This window comes from Melopsittacus undulatus, chromosome 6 (genome assembly GCF_012275295.1).
Source record: "Melopsittacus undulatus isolate bMelUnd1 chromosome 6, bMelUnd1.mat.Z, whole genome shotgun sequence".
Taxonomy (NCBI): domain Eukaryota; kingdom Metazoa; phylum Chordata; class Aves; order Psittaciformes; family Psittaculidae; genus Melopsittacus; species Melopsittacus undulatus.
The window spans coordinates 16,521,572-16,538,953 of record NC_047532.1 but is presented as its reverse complement, the minus strand read 5'-3'; the positions used below and the strand labels follow the sequence as shown (position 1 = coordinate 16,538,953).

At 37.5% G+C, this 17,382-nt stretch overlaps 1 protein-coding gene across 1 annotated transcript in view; it reads right to left on the bottom strand.

Moving 5' to 3' along the window:
* The window catches only part of AGBL4 (AGBL carboxypeptidase 4), a 952,894-nt gene that overhangs the window by 613,189 nt on the left and 322,323 nt on the right, over positions 1 to 17,382 (bottom strand). The window lies entirely within an intron of this gene.

Genomic DNA, 17,382 nt, shown 5'->3' with positions numbered 1-17,382 from the left:
TTTTTTTTCCCCACAGGAAAGAAAGGAAGGATGGATTAACAAACATCAAGAGAAGCTCGTGGCTCAGTGGGTAGAAATTGCTGAGACTTAAGTAACACTCCCACCAGATGAATGCCTGTTTAAATAAATCCTTTCCAGGGACCCAGCACAAGACACATTCCTGAAAGAGACTAGTTCCTGGCAATGGGCATTCCTGCATATGGCAGAACAGGCTCTGTCAAGCTCTAACTCTGATAAAGCCTATGAAGTATTTGAGTCAGTATCTTCTATCTCTTCAAGAACCAATCTCTGGAATATGAATCTTCTTCTCACCTGAAGCCCATTCTGAACCTGAAAAGTTTTAAGCCAGTGAAATCTTGTAGAAATGTTGCTAAAAAATTAGCAAAGTTTTAGAAGAATCTGTCTCTTCCATTTTTAAAACACTTCATGAAGAAGTTCCCAGATAGGTCTTCTCTTAAAGATGAGCTCAAGTCAGATAAAAACATGATGTAATGCTGCACAAAGTAACAAAAATAAGACTCCAAGCCCAGAAAAGTTTACATTTTCATTTCTGAATATGAAAATTAAAGAAGAATTAGACCAAGAAAATTCTCTCCTAGTTTGGAAAGCCAAATAATTATAACCTTTTCTGTGTTGTTAACATGCAGTTTTTCTTCTTAGCCTTAAAGATGAAATCTATAGAAATTGATGACTGGGGAAATCTTGATTCCAGCAAACTTAGTTTGTAACACAACCCTTCAGAAATTAAGCCCTTCCCATACAACTTCCACTAACAGTAACGGAGCATGTAGGGCTAACAGCATAACAAGCTGAAAATAAGCTCTCACAGATATTAAAAGAAGATGCCAAGAAAGAGATCTGGACACTTGTCTGAATTCAGATTTTTACTTGGCAATGTTCTGAAGGCAAATGTAATTAAAGGTTACAGTTGGCGATGTTGCATTACCCAGATATTACAGGCTATAACTGTTCAAGTCCCAGGCAAGTGTTTAACTTCTACAGAAAATATTCCACAGCTAAATTAAACATTCTTGTATTTAAGATAATAAGCTTAACACCCACTCAAATAGGGAGGGAGAAAAAACCAAAACCCAAAACCCACAAACCAACTAGAAAAGTAAATGGATGAATAGCAACAAAACAGTTGGAAAACTTTTGCTAGTGCAGTTTCCACCACAATATACAACATGAAGTTGACAGTACTACCAAATGCAGAATCTGCACAAAGAAAACAGGTTTTGCGTGTGAGAAATATGGGATACCTTTCTATCTTGTTTTGTTTCTGAACAATCAAAGCAGCACTGGTTAGACTTGTTACAAAACTGGGCACCTAACATCATCTTTAATAGTCAACCCAATGAAAAGAGGCTAAACTTAAGAATGAAGTTCACCTTCTACTCAATGGAATACAGGACTGTACATTATTATGGAGTAATGTACAAACACTTTCAATTACTTTCTTTGCCCAACTGATCTTAATTTAAATCTTCCAAGATTAAGGTTCTCTTGTCAAGATCATCTTGTCAAGATGCAGGTTCTCTTTCTGGGCGAGTTCTCTCACTCCCTGCTGCAATGAATGGCAAGAACTCTTTCCAAATGGAGCAGGAAGGAATTGGGCCATGAAGGTCCAATCCCGTCCATTTACTCATCTAAATTCCACCAGAGTGGTGAGCAACTCTCCAGTCCACTGATTTTTCTGGACTACCTAATCTTGAAGACACCAAAAACTATAATTCCAATTACTTTTCTGTAGCCATGTAATGGTTGGATTACTCATACTGGGAGTAGGAGGCACTGGATTCAAAGCTCTGAATAGTCTGAGGAACCAAAACTGCATTTTCCATATCCCAGGAGAATAACTAACTTCCTGCCTTCAGCCTAATAACTAAGAGTTTCAAGACTCCACTCCATGAAACTATATATTTTACAAGAGATTTTCTTTAGATAGAAAGAAATACTGTGGGTCATCTGATGTCTCTGATACTACTAAAGTTGAAGTATTTGATGAAAAGTGGATCTATTTGGTAAATAGATTACTTTCTTGGCAAAGATCCCCAAAGAAGAGGGGAGGAAGGGGGTGGGGGGGTGGGGAGCATTCCAAGTAGAGTTTTTATTTCAGAACTATCAGGGAATAATACGGAGAAAAATAGTTCTTTACCATAGGGTTGGAAGTTGTTCAAGGACATTTCCCATGGTCAATCCTTATATTTTTTTATGCAATTGGCACAGACTGGTCAGTGCATTCTTGCACATACATCCAAAACACTGGTGTTAGGAGTCTGCCAGTGGAAACTTAAGTACTGAATTGCATCAGTACCTCCACCATTACCTAAGAGTTTCAAGGGTCTCAGCTGAAAACACCATCCTAAAACCTAAATCCTAATAGACCTAGATCTAACCAGGTGCTCATCACCTTATTTAGTTTCCCTAAGGTCAGCCTCAAGTTTCACAGTGATCAGTGACATTCAGACGAAAACACATGGCAAATGCCTGGTTTCAACTAACAGCTCATGCTGAGACAGCTATTTGATTTTGCTATCTTAGAGTAAAACTTTCAGACTTTTTCAATTTGCTTAAAGACAAAAGGCTTATTTATACACAGATTTTATATCTCTGACAGATACTTGCATTTCTAGAGGATGGCTATGCTTAGAAATTCAACTATGTAAATAAAGTGTCTTAAACAGCTCTGGGTCCCTGGATAACATACGTTTACAGATAAATCAATGTTTTTGTTATGTTCCAGCTGGATATCTTCCACCTGAAGTCATGTGGAGTAGATCTTATTTTTGTACATCATCAGCAAAATTCTCAGCTGAATATCCCCTGCATTATATTTGCTATGAGTGGCAAAGGGGAAGAGGCAAAAAGAGTTGATCTGTTTTCTGGAGGAGGTGGAATCTGCAGAATCTGCCTGCAACAATCTACGTTTTCCAAGTGTCTCCATATCACATGTTGTCTTTTGCACTGGCAGTAAGGAAGCACAAGTTTGAAATACAAAAAAGCTACAAACACATGTGCTGACACTTTACATAAAAATCAGTATTCTTGACCCCAAAGTTTTAAATCCTAAAGGATCCTAAAGGTTAAAATAGGAGATTCTAAAATAATATGCACTTGTCAGGCCGACAGTTTCAGAACTGTGCACTGAAACTGAGACATCCAACGCAACTGAAATGTATACTAACACACAGAAATTACAAAGAACAAGGTTATGATCAAAAACAATATGAACTTCAAAATTCATGGATAGTCATGATACACCATATGTCCTCCACCACCTAGCCACAACAGGGTGCCCTTTAATTACTCTGCTAATGTGCTCTTTGTGTCTAAGTGCTGGAGGACATATGGTACATTTCACTTGTAACCATGAATTTCATGTCTTTAATGCTTTCTGTCAAAATTCAAATATCCTTTTAAATGTATACATGTGTACACATTTGAATTCATATGCTGGAATTGTCACCTATTTGAATCACTATATCATTCTGTACCTCATGGTGAAATGTAATTTGTACTCCATTTCAGGAGCAAACTGATAAAAGATTGAAATCTATTATATTCTTATTGCACAGACATATTAAAAACAAACAAAAACACATCACCACCTACTTAATGACCTGGAAGAGGGAGGGACAGGCAGCTAAATTATCAGGTACAGAAAAATGAGTTTCAGTTTCAAACTTTATGGCTGAGCTTACACAAAGAAATACTAAGTGGATCAACTGTACTGCTTTATTCTTTAAGATTGTGTCAGAGAGCAGCTTTGCAATTTACTGCCATGTGCTGCTGTCCATTAATAGACAATACTTTTTTATATATTTTTTCCTTTCAGGTTAAAAAGGAAGAAGGTTTTGTCAGCATCTTCAATTTTTCTGCAAGTGACAGTTCAGATAGGAGTCGATGAATGAAAATGCCATTCTGATGCGCCTAATGTACTGTAGGCAGCAATCAGATCTGTGGTATAAACAAGGTGCAACACAGGCTTCAGTCTTCCTGCTGAACATGGTATTCCTCATCTTAAAAGGTGTCAGTGTCTAGACAAAGAGGATGACATCCTTTAAAGTGCCTTTGGAAATTAGATAGCGATTCAATGCACCCTGGACTCAGATGGTGGCGATGTGCCTGATGTATGTACAGTCAAGACAATTAAGTTACATTAATCACATTCTGAGTCAATTACAGTTCCGGAGAGATTTGGGATTTGCCTTATGTAGGAAGAAGGCTCGTTTTATGTTCCAGTTACAATAAGGAATTTCTCAAGCATCTCCTGGGTTATTCAGGGGTTTAAATCAGAGACAACTCCCAACACCAGATACTGAATCCTACAATGTTTCCTCCAGTCCCCTGTACGTTTTACTACAAACTGCAGCCCACAAAGACTTCAAATACTGCTGCTCAGACTTGAACAAATCAAGATCAAATATTGTGCTAGAAAGCGTAGGCTTAAACTACACCATGCCATTTTAAAGGTTAGGAAGCTTACAGGCTGTGCAGTTTTACAGTAAATAGTCAGCTAGTAAACTAGAAATGTAGCTCTATAATGGGTCAAGTTCACTTTTTCAAGCTCAATGCTGCCTACTGCTACTTTTAAATAAACCTGCATTCAGATGCTTGTCTCTGGTCTGCAAACAGGTACAAAGTGCAGCTCCTCACCTGCAGGAGTATTAGAAACAGACTGGAGTTCCAGTATTTGACTGTTCTTACTCTGCATAGCACAATAAGCCCTCCGTCTAAGCTACTTCCTGAAAAGGACCAAAAAAGAATTATCTCAGAATTAATCACAGGAGGAGAACTGGCAAACTCAAGGACACAACCTGCTTCTCCTACAGAGATGGCTAATATATTGGCATTTTTATACTACCATGAACACTACTGTCCTGTTTTGTTACGGGCTTTTCATTACATGAGCTCCTTTTGAGACAAAGGAGCAAAAGAACTATGGCAGGAGCAGATTAGGTTATTGGGGATTATGTGGGCAAATTCCACACGTTCTTATATAAAATTAAATTCTCTGTAGCCATTTATGATTCAGTTTGTTTGAAACTATGCCAACTGAATTATAGCTGTTTGGTACCAATCTGCCGAAATTCACAGGATAAAGCAAAATGTTTACAAGATAATGCAGCTCACTGCACAAGATGGCTAACAGCTCATACAACTAAAGATTCACAGCTATTCAGGAAAAAAGACACAAAGTGCTGTAAACAATTTTCTATGAAACAGCTTTTAAAACATTTCCCAAGACTGGAAAAAACCCACTAGAGATTATAAAATATTGTCAGAAATTGCAAGTTCATATATTCAGTAACCCTACAGCTGGCCAGTATCTTTCTGCAATTGCATTCAAAAGGAATATTCAGTTTACGCAGACACAGAGCTCAGTTTTCATATTTGCAACTTCAGAAGATGGTCTGAACACAGTAAAAGGCCAACCTGTGAGGTCAAATTAATTATAACTGTCTCTTGTTAAGGCTTGTATATTGGAAAACTGCAACTATTCTGCATTCATATACAGCACAATAAATTGTCATTTGAAGTGGAAAACTATTTTGTGGAGGATTAATCTCAAATTACAATTGATGACTCTGAATCAAAGTCTTCTTATGGGAGATCAAGGATTATGCTTATTTTAGCATTGGGAGTCAAATTTATTTATACAAATATAAGCAGGGAAAAAAACTGAAAGGGAAAATTCATCCCTATTCATTATTTATAATTGTTGTAATTAGAAATAACAAAAATAAAAAGTTTTGGCTTAGAAATATGACATTAACCTTTTTAAGTGTTTTTAGTAGTGACTACATAGGATGGAACTATATACCACTGACAATCTCTGTCTAAGAATGGTAGAAAGTATAGAAAACCAATTTTCCTGGCATATTCCCATTGTTAACCGAGAGTGCTCAAAAACAGTTACACATACAGATCAATCAAATGAACTATGGTGTTAAAAGGAGAGCTAAAAAATAAAATTATAGAGTATTTAAGTGTTGGGTTGCTCATTTAAGTCAATTTAATAATTAAAACAGTCATATTTGCTTATCTTGATTTTCTCTGTTCAAGAAATGCTCTATCAAAATTACCAGCATTAGCTAGGGGCAAGGTTGTGAGCTTTCTGCAGAGTCACCCATTAAATAGATTTGGAGGATGAACTTCTAACACGGGTGCTCCTCTACCACAAAAGAAATACAGGCTGAATTGACACTTTGGCACTTCTGTCTCATACTTTTTTCTCTCCTGTGGGAAACAGCACTTCTCAAGCAGTTCATAATCTCTAAACTCACAGTTAGAAGACTAAAACCGGTGGCATTTGCGATGACAGCAAAGATGCAAAATACATTTCAACTTTGTAAATTGTAAATTAACTATTTGTGAGATACAGTTTATGGATGTATTTGTGAAGCAGACAAAAATGTTTGTACAAGCTTCATGTTTTCTCATCTTTGACAAAATGTAGGCTCCATTAAACAGGACAGAAAAGCACTTTTTCCTTAAACAATATGTTTCTGTGCTTTAGGCTTGACTAAATCACTGACTACATTACACTAGCTACTGAACAACAATTAGAAGAAATTAACTGAATAAAGACCTGAGTTGTCACATCTATGTAGACAGAAACAAGCAAAATTATATTTAAATATGAAGGTAGCTTCAATTATCCATCTAAATACTGTGACAGAAGTTTGCATGGCCTATTGCAATGGGGGGAAAACACTTGTGCCTTTCAACACTAAAGAGCTAAGTTAGTAGCTGCAACTTCCTCCCCACCCACTTCCCCTTTTTTCTTTCTTTTTCTATTTTAAATTGGGGGTTTTGGAGCCTGGTTTGGGTTTTGTTTTCATTAACTGCTAAACATGAGAAGATTTTTTTATTTCTTTTGTCCAGAAAAAAGAAGTTCCCTTGTGGTTGATTTTCATCCAGTTTCTTCATGAAAAAGCTATCACAGAATGTTACAGTGTATATTACTTTTCATTTCAGAAGGATTTCAACAATCCCTAAAACTCCAACAGTATCTTCTTGACAACCTAATCTCTTCGTAGTGGTAGCTAAATTAAACCAAACCGTCATCAGTGAAAGCTCTCACAAGTAAGTCAAGGATATTCAGCACACATTATCTATAAAGGTACAGTAAACAATCTTTAAAAAACACTATTCAAGGTAGAACGTTTAATTAAAGAGCATAGTTTTCACAAAGCACTATCATTTTTTCCTATCCTCATCTTTAAAATGTCTTTAAAACTGCTTATTTGAAGTTTAACTTCAAAAATTCACTTCACTGTCAAAAAAAAAAAAAAAAAACCACCAAAGATTGCAGACTTTTAGGAAAAAAATTGTTGTTGAGTTGAACAATATAAAAATATCTACAAAATACCACAGGTCATATTTCCGTGTCATTAAGGAAACTCCCAGACACACATCTGTGCAAGCATTTCCATGAGATTACTTTTTTAATGTATTCCACAAGCCCATTCAAATACTGAAATACTTGTGTGTTTTCAAGCCTGAAGCTTATATGTCCCTCTAGATTCCTTGCAGACCTACATAGCTAAAAATGACAGACAACATATTTTACAGTCCACTTCCAGCTGAAAGATGCATCTCTTCCAGAAACTACCTGATTTCAGCCATGCACAAAAGAAGTCTTTATCTGAGGACTAGGTTATTAGAAAGCAGAATAAATTCTTCTTTCCTAAGTATCATAGAAAGCATAATGATGCATCCCATGCCAGCCACATCTTCCCAGCATCACAGTTCAACAAAAGCACACTATATCTTCATATTGCTTGTTCCACAAGCCATCTATGAAATGTTAAGTAGGGCCTTTAATTCTCACAGCACTTGGTGGACTACACCAAGGAATCACTAAACAACTGTGATCCCTCTGCCTCCAACAACTGTGTTCCTACAGGACATTGAAACACGTTTAACGAACTACACCCAAGTTCCGCAACTTTCCTGTCGCCAGAATAGAAGTGCACAAAACATTGCTATATAGCTGACTACTGAGTTATTCAATCCTGCTTAACATAATACCACCTTTGTGAAAGAAGGAAACAAATAGATTCTTTTTAACAGGAAGGGAACAGTTACGATATTAATTTTACTTCAACTGAATACCTCACTGAAGTTTTCATAATTGGCAAAAACATTAAATGTTTGATAACAGGAGCAGCATACAGTTCCAAGCAGGACAGAATATGTGACCACAAAATACACATACTCCACAATCTGCCAGCCCATAATTCAGGTACTGCCACTTTCATTTAGTTAAAAATTAAGACAATGTGAAACATGCTGCTAAACCAGGAAAAAAGGCTCTGAATTCCACAGTGAATTGTTTGCTAGCTCTGTGTGCCTTCCATTCAATGAAAAAAATATGGCTTTACTAAAATATCAGTAATACCTGCCTTCATGAAACATACCTGTTATTTTCCATGCTCTGGGCGAAGAGCGTGGAATATATATGGCGATAAAGTTTACTACTAAATGTGATAAACATTGACTTCAATACTGAGAACCCCTAAAACAATAGGTATAAATCACAAAAAAGTCAAAGCCAAAAACTGCTGTCATGATATTCACTCCTAGTTGTCTAAGGTCAGAAAGCTAAATCCATTCTAGAGCACCTATAGATTTTAAATACTGATTTCAGTACAAGAAATTAAGTTTTCCAATTGAAAATCAAATTCCTTGCTACTGGCTGTACATGTAACTTTATGGTAAAAGATGAGAAATCCAAATTTGTAAACAATTTACCTGTATTCTTAAGTAAACAGTGACTAATTAGATGATGCAGTCCCAGCATCACCTTGGACATAACACTATATAAAACAAAGTGGGGGTGGATACTATTAGGAGTAATATTAGACATTATGTTATTCTTCAGATTTTGAAGGGGTTGTTTTTTAAATTAACATATAAGAAAACGACAAATAAAACTTCTCAGATATTTTGTTAAAAGACAAAGCTAATTTGCATGCCATTTTGCTTTGAGATTGCAGCAACTGATACCATTTTGAGAGATATGGACATATTTGACATCATCATGAGTAGAACTGCATTTTGGTAATCTTTGTAACACCACAGAATGCTTTTGTTCAGGTGAAGGAATGTAACAAGGAGAGTAAAAACATTTTTATTTTCCATTTTTAGGAAAATTAGTCAAAATATGAAAGGCAGAAACAGGCACACTCCATCCACACAGGGCTGTTCTGCAACACCTGCCACAACCCGAGGAATGACAGGAACACAGCAACCTGAACTTTCAACTTTACTCACTTATGTAAGAGACAGCTATTTAATGAAACAGCATTTTAAGCACATGAAGTTAAAGTCTGTATTGGATGTTATTAGTACACTGTGTCTTCTATGTGACTGACAGAAAGCAGCAAGTGTTAAATGGTATCAGTCAAATATAATGATTTGTTACTGATGCTGTCACCTGTATCTAGGTGTTAGTTGCTCTCCCTATGCTCTGCTATTCACAGTTGGGGAACATATAGCCAATGTCTGTCAACCTGAGGTTCTTTCTGAACTGTTGTCACCTAAAGTCACATTTAGACATCGTAGCACGTAAAATACCTTTTTCTCACTCATCAACACTTTGTCTTACAGTGTCAGAGTTAGACAGCATATTGTACAAAGGAACCTGACTGCCTAAATTGGCTGGGGAGACGTCAAAGTAATTTTGTGGCAATCAAATGAACATATTTAAAGATAAAATAACTGAACTTCTATTTAGTACAGTTTTGATTCACTTTTTGCCCTTTCTCCAGGAAAAAAAAAAAAAGCTTTTATCTTGTACAGTGATGCAGCTACTAAAAGCAATAGCAAAATAACATTATATTAAAAGGACTTGTCTTAAAATTCCATCCATACTTTATATAATAAATTACTTCAAAGGGCAAACAGGATACTGTCATATTTGTTTCCGTGTTAGAAGGAGCCCCACAGCACAACTTTTATTTAAATAAAAAGAAATAGAGTAAAAGTTAAATAATTAAGAAAAAATCTTCAAGCCTTAGTAATTGGAAGGGTCCCAAAATCCCTTTGTGCTTCATGCTGAGATGCGCAGAGTTGTTCATATTTAATTGAAAATGTATTAACATTACAATTTCAAAGGATCAAAAATAAAAGGAGTTTCCCTGAAAATTTAAACCAGGCTTTCAGTGTTTCCTGTTGTGCAGAAGAAAGATCTATTTTTAATGGAATAAACTGTAGAAAAGGACCTAAAGAGGGCAATTTCTTCATTCTTCAGGGAAGCTGGTGGGAAGCAAAATGGTGTATAATTAGTTTTGGTGGGTTTTCTTTTCAAATATATTTAAAACTTTGTGAAGGTTAATGCTCCCACACAGCCACATTCAAACACAAACTTTATCTGAATGGTGTTTTCACTAATTTTAGATCCTACTAATTTGAATGTACAAATACTAAAGACTACTCTTTTGAAATCCTTAAAAAGGTTTACACTTTCTTTTTCATGTTTTATAACTTTTGCTTATTATAAGATTGCACATTCTTTTAATGTTAATTATTTTTTCCTTCTTGATAGACCATGGATATCTATACAGCCTCAAGAGAAGCCCTACATTATATGGATAAAAACATATACGCAAACTAAACTGTAAAAAAACTAAATTAACTCAAGTTTCTACTTCCGAAAATTAATCTTCCCAGGTAAATATTTTCAACTGAAGAGAGCCCAAGCACATCCAATTTAAAAGAACTATCGGCATGAATTGCAGTCAAACACCCCAATATTTTACTAATCTTTTTTTTAAGCTGGTTTCTTCCACCACATTATGCCTGTTAAAAACTGTAACTTCAGGGAAGGAATGCCATTCAGAGGGACCTTGACACACTTGTGAGCTGGGCTGATGCCAACCTCATGAAGTTTAACCATGACAAGTGCAAGGTCCTACACCTGGGTCGGAGCAATCCCAGGCACAGCTACAGGTTGGGTAAAAAGGAAATTCAGAGCAGCCCTGCGGAGAAGGACTTGGGGGTGTTAGTCAATGAGAAAATGAACATGAGCCAGCTTCAGTGTGCACTCATAGCCCAGAAAGCAACCGTATCCTGGGCTGCATCAAAAGGAGCATGACCAGCAGGTCGAAGGAGGTGATCCTGCCCCTCTACTCTGCTCTTGTGAGACCTCACTTGGAGTATTGTGTGCAGTTCTGGTGTCCTCAACATAAAAAGGACATGAAACTGTTAGAACAAGTCCAGAGGAGGCCACGAGGATGATCAGGGGACTGGAGCACCTCCTGTATGAAGACAGGCTGAGAAAGCTGGGGCTGTTCACCCTGGAGAAGGCTGCATGGAGACCTCATAGCAGCCATCCAGTACCTGAAGGAGGCCTACAGGGGTGCTGGGGAGGGACTATTCATTAGGGACTGTAGTGAAAGGACAAGGGGTAATGGGTTGAAACTTAAACAGCAGAGTTTTAGACTGGACATAAGGAAGAAATTCTTTACTGTTAGGGTGGTGAGGCACTGGAATGGGTTGCCCAGGGAAGTTGTGAATGCTCCATCCCTGGCAGTGTTCAAGACCAGGTTGGATGAAGCCATGAGTGATAAGGTTTAGTGTGAGGTGTCCCTGCCCATGGCAGGGGGGTAGGAGGTAGATGATCTTGAGGTCCTTTCCAATCCTAGCTATTCTATGATTCTATGATTCTATAATGACTACTTACTCATTAGTCATATCCCTTAATTAAAAAGTGCAATCAATGAGACAATTGCAATTGGGAAACATCATGCACACCAAACTGTACTGTTACTTTGATCTCCAATTATCTGAAACTTTCAAAGGTCTGATGCATAAGCCAGTTGGAACGCCTTAGATCAATAGTGGTGGAGTGAGCAATTGACACTTCTTAGCACCATAAATTAGATTATTACATCTATCATTTCTTCCTTCATGATGTAAACAAAGTTATGGCAACAGAATACTGCCAACAGGATCAATGTCTCCTGCTTAGAAAATAAATTCTTCAACACTTATGCTGCAGGAGATTAGTCTTGTACAACAACAGTCTATGCTTTTTTCTTAATTGTAGCAGAACTGTTAGTGCTGCTATTTGTACTGGTTTCAGCTGGGATAGGGTTTTTTCCTAGTAGCTGGTACAGTGCTGGGTTTTGGATTTAGGATGAGAACAGTGTTGATAACACACCAATGTTTTAGCTGTTGCAGTGTTTACACTAAGTCAAGGACTGCCCAGCTTCTCATGCTGCCCCACCAGAAAGGAAGCTGGGCTTGCATGAGAAGCTGGAAGGGGACACAGTCAGGACTGCTGACCCCAAATGACCAAAGGGATATTCCACAGCATATGCTGTTATACTTGGTACATAAACTGGGGAGAAAGCTGGCTGCTTGGGCATCAGTCAGTGTGAGCAATGGTTTTTCATTTGTATCACTTGTTTTTCTTGGGTTTTATTTCTCTGTCTTTTTTTGTTATTTTCCTTTCCATTACAATTTATTATTAGTGGTTTATGTTACTTCAATTATTAAACTGTTCATATCTCAACCCACAGGTTTCTTTTACCCTATGCTTCTGATTCTCTTCCCAACCCCGCCGGGGAGGAGTGTGTGAGTGGCTGTGTGGGGCATAGTTGTTCATTGGGGTTAAACCACAACAATATTATGAGGACGTATTGCCGAGTTTCTTTTACAACACACTTCCCTCCATAGCATACTTTTCTTGCTTTAAAATGGGAAGTTGCTTTAAGGTGCTGCTTTTTGCATGAGAATGTAAAATTACCAAAGATACAGGCAAGGAAGTATACCCAGGATACAAAGAGCAAGCAGAAGGTGATCCATGCTGCCTTAAGCCCCACATTAGAACTGAACAGCAAACAGGAAAAATGAGGTCAAACCAGTTTGTTGCACAGAGGCATCCACACCTTCTTAATGGGAGAGATTTTCACTTCACACATCTGACATGCACATGAGCTGCAAGAGCTGCTGTAATCCCCCCTACAAACTACACATGAACCCCTATCCATATATTCATGTTGTTTTTAAAGCTGTGCCAGAATACTTGGCTAAACATCTAAGGAAAGCATATGGTACACCTTGAATGTATGGTAACTAAAGTACTCTCACACCTGTACTACCCATCCATAGATATTTCTCCAATGCATTCCCATTGTACTTTTACCCATATCTCCAGCCCTATTAACTACAAATTCTCCCAATTATTTCTTATTCCTAAGTCACCCCTACAAAAAGAGAAACAGCTGATCAAAATTTCACCTTTTGCTAACATATAGGTAGTTCTGATTTTCTTCACTACTTTCTGTGAGTAAAGTACAAACACACTGATGCCACTAGTGCCCCTATCAAACTAGTGATAATTTTAGTATCACACCCCACAAGTATCAATTTTTATTTTAAGCATGTATTTATGCCCTGAAACTGTAGATCATCGGTGATGCTGACTGCTCACAGACTTTCATCAACACAGCAATGATAATTTACTTGTTAATATCATAGTACCAAAAAAAATTCTAATAAATCAAGGAGACACCAGATTCCAGTTTCCTCATTCTAGTGACTGATGTTCTCCACCATCTACAGGCAGTGCTAATTCTAATTCTTCATGTTAGGCATAAGTGTGCATATGTGTTCCAGGTATGCACTTAGGAACCACTATAGATCACCTTGAGTCTACATGGTGATGCTCTCTCTTTTCTATGTAGCTCTTTTTACAGATGGTTTTAACAGGGAGCCCTGCCTTCAGCTATTGCCAGGGAAACCCATCTTATTGTCCTGACCCAGGCTTTGTAAGATCAAGCCTCCGAGGCCATTCCCTGCAGTGGCATTCTACTGCATCTGCTATCTCTAAACAAGGGGACACTTTACTGCTGGAAGAGGTGGATAACACAGCCACTTCAGTGGGGTAACTATACTGCAAACTAATATTGACATTGCAGTCTCTCTGATACAAAGAGACATGAGCCTTCATACCTGAAACCAGTGTTCTGCAAACATAAGTATTAACAGGCTTTTCATTTAGAAGCATTTCCTAAAAGCATCAACTTGAGAAAGTTGAAGACTGAAAAGGGAAGAAATCAGTTGAGCTCCCTTATATCTATCCAGTAAGGTACAGCCTTTATTTACAAGATTATACATGTAAAGTTTACACATTTGAGTTTATTTATGTGACAGCTGCAGCGTGATCTCTAGTGAAGCAGCTTGTCCTAAGCCCTCTCCTTCTTCAGCTAAACAACCAGTTCCTGAATTAGCCATCATAAAAATATACAAGACCACAGCTAGCACTGCTAGTTTCATGTACAGCTCCATAGGAAGCACATTCACCTTGCTAAGTCATGCCTGGTAAAGTATTATCCTGGCCTGATGACATTAAGATTTTAACCTTGATAGGGGTACAAAATGAAGGACAGAAATAGAAAAAACTTACAAATACTTCTGCAGTGTTTTCCATTCATACAACAGCATGGAAGGCACTACTGGGAAGAACAAATGAAAACTAAAGGTCCTAAATCAAAGATTCATAGAATCATTTGGGTTGAAAGGGACCTCTGTAAATCATCTAGTCCACACCCAAATCATAAGACAGAAGTCAATAACTGGTTGGTGCAAGAAAGAAAAGCAGGCAGCCAGTTTTTTGAACCAGTACCCTGTGGATGAAAACCACCAGCAGGTTATACATTACCCATGGCCTTTATCATACCTAGTTAAATAGACACTGTGCAAAACTACCGCCACTGTAGCCATTTTAAACATATTAAAATCGTTCATCCTTTCCCCTCATATTTATTTTGTATTTAAATGTATTCGTCATGTAACCTACAACAGAAAATTAAAGAATCCAGGAGACCGCCATTTATCTTGTTTTTCATTTACAAACATCAGACAGATCACATAGATTTGCAATTCACAAATCTCTGGCCTCTTTTACATGTAAAAATTCACAGTGATATTTGAGAATAATGCCCAAGTACCTCCACGTATCTCTGTGGGTTAATAAGTAGTTTAACACGGTACCAATACAATTCTGGCTTGCCAAGCATATAATTTAAACAAAATTTCCAAGGATGTATTCAAGTAGATATTTATCTCCCTAATCAATAAAATTGGAGTCATAAGTTCTTTGTGCTTTATGTGAAATAACTGGTAGTTTCTATTCAGACAGATTATGCCAATTTGGATGTTATGCTCCAGGAAAAGGGGTCATGTTACATTTCGACAATTAGATTACTAGAGTAAGAGAAACAAAATATTTTGATCACATCTCATCCAGCAAGTATATCAAATCTCACCCTGAAAAAGCGACAAGTCGAAGCTTCAGCAGAATCGTATTACACTACTCAGGGATATTAGAGAGGCAGCTTGCATTACAAATTTCTGCCTTTCCCTAATGAGGCAGTAGGCATTGGGACACAGTTGCCTCAGAATACGTTGTTTTGTCTTTGGCAATTCCAAATAAGGCTGTGTAACAGGAGATTGGGCCCTTGGGAACAAGCATGCAATTTCCAGAATTCACCTGAGACTGCTTGCTTTCTTGGTAATGGAGCAGAGAGACTGAGCAGGGGAGAACTTGGGAGAAGATTCTTAAAGAGGGTGACATAGTGGAGAGTGATGCACCTTTCAATGCTTTCCCAAGTCGAGTAAGGTATCTCTATTACTAAGAACTTGGTAGGTTGGTTATTGCTTACAAGCAGGAAGCTAATGACAAGTATGATGTACATGATTTGGAACATGGATCTGACTGAGGCTGAGCTACCCTGCTCTCAACTACAATTCAGTGACAAGAAATTTCTATTGTGAGCCTTTTTGAATACTTCATAAGAAAAAGAAATTCCATGCTGAAGAAAGGCATTGAGAGCTCAGCCTTAACCTTGAGTTAGTTTGACCATCTTGAAGCAGCTTACAGATCAGCTCACTGGATTACACACACACTCTCATATGCCCAAAAAAGAGATCTGGCAAGAGTTATAGACATCCTAAAGCAAGACTTTCAGTTTATAATGACTCATGTAGTAGCTGTGTTCTCAGAAATTAAGTATAGTGTAAGTGATATGGCTATTTTGCCAAAGTGGGGTATAAGCTAAGATGAAACATCCAAGGGAATGATCCTATTATGGCCTGGCAGCTGGGTAATTGCAAGAAAAAGAAACAAGTGGTTTATATCTCTGAGTCATCACCTACTGAACTAAATTATTTGAACGTGAAGGCTGTGAGAGCTTTCATTAATGAACACATGGAGAAACATTCCTAATGTTAGTCCATTAAGACAGGTAAGGCAAAAGATTGCATGTAGGAAAAAAAAACCAAGTTATATGTAATAACATTAAACAACCATAAATAAAATGTTGGTATTAAACACAGAGCTGGAAGAGAAAAGAACAGATTCAAAGACAGTAAGAAAGTTGGTTAAGGAAGTGCATTTATGCCTGTTCAGTTCATCTTTATGAGTATGTTGAGAAAATAAAGGGTTGCAACTAAGAAATACCACGACTGAGATATTTCAGTGGACACTTTTCCCCATTAAACAAAAAGTAAACCTTTGTCTGCCACAGATAAGAGTTGTGATTGTTCCATTAAAGCTAGACAATTATAGTCCATGTTGTTTTGCAGTCAATCCAGCCTTGTCTCACTTGTAGCTGAAGTTTGTATTGAATGCCAGAGTTCTGGAATGCCCCAAGTCATTCATTTGGGGCAGCTATTAAAGAACTGCAAGCACAGGCCAGATGCTTGCTGTTTGGCATGTTTAAGTGCTTTGCTAAATTAAGCCTGCATAACAAAAAAGACACAGTCACTATTCGCTCCAACTCTGCACAGTAGAACACACAAATATATTTGAATCACACTTGAATTTAAATGCATGCTTACAAAGTTAACCATATTCCTACAGCTTTTGCTGAACAGGGGCATCAAGGAAGGATTCTGAGAAGTCCAATTTATTCATAGTTGTAGCTATAAAATTAGGAGATGTCAACAGTTATGTCACCTTCTCAACTCTTGCTGTATCAGGTTAATGACTTCTACCTTTCTTAGCAACACCAAAGCAGTTGGTGTAGGCACCAAACCTGGACCAGCACCAATGACAATCACTTAAAAAGCAATATATATATTTAGCATCAGAAATGAGCAAGGTGCACCACTACCACACATAATGATTAAAACTGCACATTTTTTGCCTACAGTCAACTGTCATATTGAAGCAGATGAGAAAAAGAAACATTTCTTTTTAGGACATGGACTTCTGGAAATTACAGCTCATCTTTCAGTTCAAGTGCTGCAGGCAAATTTCTGGGGATACTATTATCCTGCTGGCATGCCTCACAGTTAGGCTCTGTGATAGGGTCTAAGCATATTGTGGTCTCCCTATACGCACTGATTTGAGCCTATTGA